This window comes from Prionailurus viverrinus, chromosome C2, assembly GCF_022837055.1.
Source record: "Prionailurus viverrinus isolate Anna chromosome C2, UM_Priviv_1.0, whole genome shotgun sequence".
NCBI lineage: Eukaryota > Metazoa > Chordata > Mammalia > Carnivora > Felidae > Prionailurus > Prionailurus viverrinus.
The window spans coordinates 22,316,084-22,323,989 of record NC_062569.1 but is presented as its reverse complement, the minus strand read 5'-3'; positions in this window follow the sequence as shown (position 1 = coordinate 22,323,989).

Below are 7,906 nucleotides of genomic sequence, written 5' to 3'. Positions count from 1 at the left end.
CATTTCTCTAATTCTTTACCTGTGTACAGTCTAAAGTTTGTTTCATTGATTGGAATTATTTTTTAAATGTATTGATTGCTTTTCTATACACATGCTCTTCTTTCATATTACCTGACTTCATAATTTCTTGTGTTTTTAATTAAAGAACTACTTCGCTGCTATAAATATACAAACTTTAATATTTCTGTCATATAAGACTGTAACATTAATTTTACCTGGAGTGAGTAAATGTTCCTTTTTTATTATTGTACGCTATGTTCCTCCAAAGCCAGATTAATGAAACATTGCAGAAAACATGGAATATGTATTAATATGTGTTCTCCAACACTCTTCTGATAAAATAGGTTGTTCACTCATCAACAAGGAAGTAGAAAAGTAAAGATAAAATCTGAGGTGATGTTGGTGATTCCTCCCAGATGGAATTACTTTCCCCTTAATTTATCCCAATTTTAATTTCTATTTTCTGAAAAGAGTTTACTTTGTTAAAGTAATAAAATGAAAAGTTAAAGTCAGTACAGCTGCAAATAATCATGCACAGTGCTAGTATCTGTGAAAAGTATTAAGAATAAGATTCCTGGGGAATCTAGATGGCTCAGTCAGTTAAGCAACTGACGCTTGGTTTTGGCTCAGGTCATAATCTCAGGGTTCAGTTTGTGGGTTTGGGCCCCACGTCAGGCCCTGCACTAATTGTGCAGAGCCTGCCTGAGATTCTCTCTCTCTCCCTCTCTCTCTGCCCTTCCTCCATTTGCATGCTCTCTCTCAACATAAATAAATAAATATTTAAAAAATAGGCAAAAATAAGATTCCTGCTATAGGAAACATCACTTATTTGACCTGAAATCATTCATTCCATAATCTTCACTACACTGACCATTCCCTTATGGCTTTCTTTTTTCTGTAGTAAATTGATTTATATTTTGTTATGCACTCAGGTTTAAAGACAAACTCTGGGAGTGTAAATCTCCACCAGAAGCCATCCTAGTGACACTGAACTGTTTCCATGATGCATAATGATCCCCCTACGAGGTGCAGCACCATGACATAAATTCAAGAGAAGCGTTACAGTTGCCATATAAATTAGGAAATACTGATCAAAGATTTCATTCAGCAGGTTTTTCTATTCAGCCTTGAGATCAGAGTAAGATGCCATATCACTTATTTTTTTTTACAATGATCATAATTATGAATATTATCATACTGGGTTATTTTCCACACTGGTCATATCCATAAGTAATTCCATAATGGTTTCAGCTACTGGTTTGGCAAACAAAATAGTTCTGTAACTGTTGTATGAAGAGAAGATTTATAGATGAACATTGTAGTCTCTTTCTTTAAAATCAGCTAAAATATCAGATGGAAGTTTTTGAAAGATCCTGACTTCCCCCTCAAAAAACACATTGTAGATTCATAACTAATATGTTCATCCAAGTTTCTTTTAAAACTATATTCAGGTAGATCAATCAATTGCTGATCATTCATTCTATATAAAATGACATACAAATTTCTTCAGTTCCAGAATTAGCAAGGCACAGTCCCGTATCTGCTACTTTTGTCAATTATATTAAGCATAAACATCCACATAACTGCTTGGGTTAATTGTGCTGTTGCAAGTCAATCTGAAAGAGGACTTTTTTTAATGTTTTTATTTATTATTGAGAGACAGAGAGACACAGAGCGTGAGCAGGGGAGGGGTAGAGAGAGAGGGAGACCCAGAATCTGAAGCGGGCTCCAGGCTCAGAGCTGTGAGCACAGAGCCCGACACGGGGCTCGAACTCACCAACTGTGAGATCATGACCTGAGCCGAAGTCAGTCGCTTAACCAACTGAGCCACCCAGGCGCCCCTGAAAGAGGATTTTAAAGTTATCCGTCCAACAAAAATTTTTTAGCATTTACTATGTAGCCAACATTGTTTCTGCTCCCTCTGGATTCCTCGGATTCCCTTTACAATTTCTATACACCCCTTCTCCAATATCTGTGCTTTGCTTTTAATTGCCTGCTCCTACTATCCTCTTTATAAAATGCCCTTGGGCTATGAGAAGCACTTGGCCTGCTTTTCCTGCAAGGGCAGAGAACCAAAAGGGTCTATGAGTTTATGTCCCCCAAGAGTGTTCATTTCCAATGATTGACTAGTGGAAAGCTAACTCTTGACTTGGGCTGGGAAAAATAGGAGGTGTAAGATTCCAGAGTTCTCACTGAGATCGGGATGAGGCTTGCCTCATACTCCTCTCAGGTGAGACATCAGCTGAAATGACACCCTTGCTGGGCTTCTGCCCCTTCCCTGTCTTGTTCCCCCCACTTTCTTTCTCCTGGGATCATTTTCTAATAAAATCATCTGCACACAAATCCTTACCCTGGTGTCTGCTTCTGGTCAACCTAACCTAAAGCATACGATGTGTCATACTTGGGGCTGAATGCTAAGAGCATAACGGTGAGCAAACCAGATACAGAAACAGCCAATTAAGGCTCACAGTCTAATGAAGAAGATGAGACACTGAACTGGCATTGAAGTATACTGTGAGAAGGACTCTTTCAAGAAAGAGACCAACAGTGCTTTGGGAGAAGGAACACATAATCTTGTAGAGTGACACTTGTCACAGATGGCTTACCAGAGGAAATGGTATTGAAACTGAAACCTAAAGGCTAAACAGGAGTTATCCATGCAAAAGGCAGTGTGGAAAGTGCAAAAAGAACATGAACTGCAAAGGGCCAGAGTGGACAGAGTCCACAGTTAGATCATTTAGTGAAGAAAATATAAAGCCTGTGTGTTACTGCATTGTCCTATAAATCCAAAAAAGAATTACAAGCAGGACTTAATTGAATGGCCTTTGGAATGGTCATTCTTGCACTTAATGAGCATATTTGTGTACTTCTATTTCAGTATTTCATGTACTTTACAGGAGATAGAATGGGAGAGCCCTGGGAAGACCTATATTATGAAGTACCTATTCAGATCAACAAACCAAGACCTTTAGAAGTTCAAACTCACCAGGCATCACTTTGGGCTATACTTCTCCCAGGAGAGTTCAGTCATTCAGCTCAAGATAGGCAGGGTGTTGGCTAGCCGAGAGAGGTGAAGATTACATTCCAGGTGGTCAGTTCCAGATAATACTCAAAAACGTTGAAGGAAAGATCCTAATGAAACTTCATCACCTCTCTGTAGGCATGTTCCCTGACTCTTCTAGGTAGCTAATCACACTTTTCTCTATATATACACAGCAGTATACAAATTTTTCTGCAATCCCTTTTATTAACTGTCTCACTTCTTCAACAGACTATGAGTTCTTCACAAAGGAAGACATACTTAGTTTCAATATATGCAATCATTAGCACATAGCATGTGTTCAAAAATGTCTACTGGGTGTAGAAATGAAAGAATAAATGAAAGATTATTTCTTTTTGGCTTTTGTTCTTTTCAATATGAGCAGAATCTCTCTCTCCAAATCTCTAATTCACCAGCTTCTCCTTTTCTAGGTAGTGTTGTCCAATGGAAATATAAGATGAGCCACGTATATAACTTAAATTTTCTAGTAACCACACAGGGAAAAAAAGTAAAATGAAGCAGGTAGAATTAATTTAACAACTTATTATATTCAATATTTCAAAATTATAATTTTGACATGTAAACAATAGTTTTAAATTATTATGAGATACTCTACACTTTTTCCACACTAAGAAACCCAGGGTGTATTTCATATATGCATATCTCAATTCAGACTATTCCTATTTCAGGTGCTCAATAGCTCATTTCTACTCTACTGGACAATGCAGTCCTATATACTACCTCAAAACATAAAGTTAACATTTTCCAATACAAGGTTTTTCTTTCAATACAAAATTTTCTTAAGAAGCAAGAGAGTTTTCAAAATGGATGTAAGACAGGAAGCCGTCAAAAGCCTCGAGGAGAAAGCAGGCAAAAACCTCTTTGACTTTGGCCACAGCAGCTTCTTATTCAACATGTCTCTGGAGGCAAGAGCAACAGAAGCAAAAATAAGCTATTGGGGCCTCATCAAAATAAAAAGCTTCTGCACAGTGAAAGAAACAATCAGAAAAACTAAAAGGCAACCAACGGAATGGGAGAAGATATTTGCAAATGACATATCAGATAAAGGGTTAGTATCCAATTTCTATAAAGAACTTACCAAACTCAACACCCAAAAAACAAATAATCTAGTGAAGAAATGGACAAAAGACATGCATGAATGGACACTTCTCCAAAGAAGACATCCAGATGGCCAACCGACACATGAAAAAATGCTCAACATCACTCATCATCAGGGAAATACAATCAAAACCACAATAAGATACCACCTCACACCTGTCCGAATGGCTAACATTAACAACTCAGGCAACAACAGATGTTGGCTAGGATGCGGAGAAAGAGGATCTCTTTTGCACTGCTGGTGGGAATGCAAGCTGGTGCAGCCACTCTGGAAAACAGTATGGAGGTTCCTCAAAAAATTAAAAAGAGAACTACCCTACAACCCAGCAATTGCACTACTAGGTATTATCCAAGGGATACAGGTATGCTGTTTCGAAGAGACACATGCACCCCAATGTTTACAGCAGCACTATCAATAATAGCCAAAATATGGAAAGAGCCCAAATGTCCATCGATGGATGAATGGAAAAAGAATATGTGGTATATATACACAACGGAATACTACTTGGCAATCAAAAAGAATGAAATCTTGCCATTTGCAACTACATGGATGGAACTAGAGGGTATTAAGCTAAGTGAAATTAGTCAGTCAGAGAAAGACAAATATCATATGACTTCACTCATATGAGGACTTTAAGACACAAAACAGATGAGCACAAGGAAAGGAAGCAAAAATAATATAAAAACAGGGAGGGGGACAAAACATAAGAGACTCTTAAATATGGAGAACAAACAGAGAGTTACTGGAGGGGTTGTGGGAGGGGAGATAGGCTAAATAGGTAAGGGACATTAAGGAATCGACTCCTGAAATCATTATTGCTATATCCTAACTAACTTGGACATAAATTAATAAAATAAATAAAATAAAAGCTTCAAAAAAAATAAAGTGAATAGTTCTGTAAAAAAAAAAAATACATAATGAAGAACTAAAAAAAAAAAAAAAAAAAAAAAAGCAGCAGCAAGAGAGTTTCAAGCACATTATTTAGACCAGGATTTCTCAATACTGACACACTGACCGGATAATTTGCCTAGATAATTCTCTGTCATAGGGAGCTTTCCTGTGTGTTATAGAATGTTCTGCAACAACCTTGGTCTCTATTCACTATAGGTCAGTATCAACCCTCTTCCTTAGTTGTGACACCAAAAATGTCTGTAGACACTGGCAAATGTCCCTTGGGGGGGTAAAACTGCCCCACTGAAAACCACTGAATTCATTATCACTTTCAACTTTGGGAAGCAGGAGTTTGGGGACTTCAACACTCTAGTGGGTCTCATGAAAACTTATCTCCAAAAAAAATTATCATGCCACAGAAGAAACCTTGCACCACAAGGGGTTTGTTGTGGAATTTCTGCATGCTGAGGTCTTGCTGATCTGCCAAGAGCATTCCCACTTTCCCACCTTTGGCCATTTCCCACCTTTGGACACTGCATTTGGTTTGACTGGTGTTTGTTCATGGAGTCCACCAGACAGAGCCTTTTCCTAGATTTTTCTGTCACTGTCATAGGGCAAGATTTCTTATTTACAAGAAATATGAATTGATTCTGGGCAAACAGAAAAATAATTTATTGGAATGTTGCCAGAAAGGATACTGGGAAGATCACACTGTCCACAGGAAGACTGAAAAACCAGATTCAGAAAATAGTTAACAGCAAAGAGAGACTCCATCTCTATTCAATACTTTATTTACAGGAATAGTCTGATTAATATGCAGCTATTGGGGCCACAATTACTGCACACTCTTGCTGCCTCTGGACGCTTGACCCCCAACTCTCTTATGAATATTTTTCAATTTCATTGTAATTTTGCATCATTCTTTCATCGAAATCTCTAAGACATTTCATCTGCATTTATTAGCCCTTGCATTTAGAATGAAAGAAACCTTTGATCCATTTTCACTGTTTCTATGAACCTCTCTCAGGGAGGTTTGCACTCCACACTGCTGTAATCCCTTTCTTTTCAAAATCTACATTGGATATACAAAACTCTAGATGCTTAGAAGCCCTCAAGCAGTGGCAGCTAACTAGAACTATTCCTATCAGTGAGTAGGAATTCAAATGGTTTCACCAGAGCCATTGACCTTTCTTTCTCTGAGCCTCTCCATTTTCTTTGCCTCCCAGAGAGTTACCTCTAATAACCCTTGGAGTATCCATGTCCCACTGCAGGGATGTCTCTCTTTCTGGGCCTGGCTGGCCTGTACCAACTTGCTAAGTTGTTCCCTGTGATTATTAAATAATCACAAAGACCCTGGCTAAGTTGATTCACTGTAATGACACTGCAGGGCTATGGTCCTATTTTTCATTCATCCATTTACTCACTCAACAAATATTTATTGAATGCTTACCATATACTAAGTCCATTGCTTAGATTGGTAGGGAAGACAGACATTAATCAAATAATCACAGAAAGAAACATTAAATCACAACTAGGACATATAAAGGAGAGGTATATTTCCAATATGGGTGAAATCCTATACTTGGAATGCTATCATAATGTTATAATAGTCAGAAAACCAGTGAGGGTTTATTGAAGGGAGTGACACCTGAGGAGAACTGAAGGACAAGCAGAACTGAAGTAGTCGAAGAGGATAAGAAGGAGCATTCCACAAAAAATAAACACCATGAACAAATGGGAGGAATTCCAGGGAATAAAAATGGCCAGTGAGGTTGAAGCAGAAAGAGCAAGGGAGAGCATATGTACTTATCTACTGAATCTCGAGCCTTGCTCAATCAAATGTAAGTCAAAACAAAAATTTTAATTAAAGAAAAAGTCCTCCATACACAAAAACAAACCCAAAATGGATTAAGAACTTAAATGTGAGACCTGAAACCATAAAAATCCTTGAAGAGAGCATAGGCAGTAATGTCTGTGATATCAGCCATAGCAACATTTTTCTACGTATGTCTTCTGAGGCAAGGGAAGCAAAAGCAAAAATAAACTATTGGGACAAATCAAAATAAAAAGCTTTTGCACAGCAAAGGAAATAATCAACAAAACTAAAAGACAACCTATTAAATGGGAAAAGATATTTGCAAATGACATATCTGATAAAGGATTAGTGCCCAAAATATATAAAGAATCTATAAAATTTAACACTCAAAAAATGAATAACCTACTTTTGTTTTTCTTTATCCATTCATCAGTTGATGGGTGTGATATATATATATATATATATATATATAATGGAATATTACTCATCCATCAAAAGGAATGAAATCTTGCCATGTGCAATGACATGGGTGGAGCTAGAGAATATAATGCTAAGTGAGATAAGTCAGAGAAAGACAAATCCATATGATTTCACTCATATGTGGAATTTAAGAGATGAAACAAATGAGCAAATGGAAAAAAAGAGACAGACAAACCAGGAAACAGACACTTTACTACAGAGAACAAACTAATGGTTACCAGAGGGGAGGTGGATGGAAAGAATGGCAGAAATATGTGATAAGGATTAAGGAGTGCACTTGTATTGAGCACAGAATGTTGTATGGAAGTGCTGAATCACTATATTTTATACTTGAAACTAGTATTACATTGTATGTTAACTAACTGGCATTTGAATAAAAACTTTAAAAAGTTTTAAGAGTAAAAAAAATAAAGTCTAGTTTCTCCCATAGTAAAAAATGTATATGTGATGGGGGAAAAAAGATATATGCATCGCTATGTCTATTGTAGCATTATTTACAATTCCAAGGTTATGGAAGCAGCCCAATAAATGAATGGAAAAAGAAGATGTGGGGTGTGTG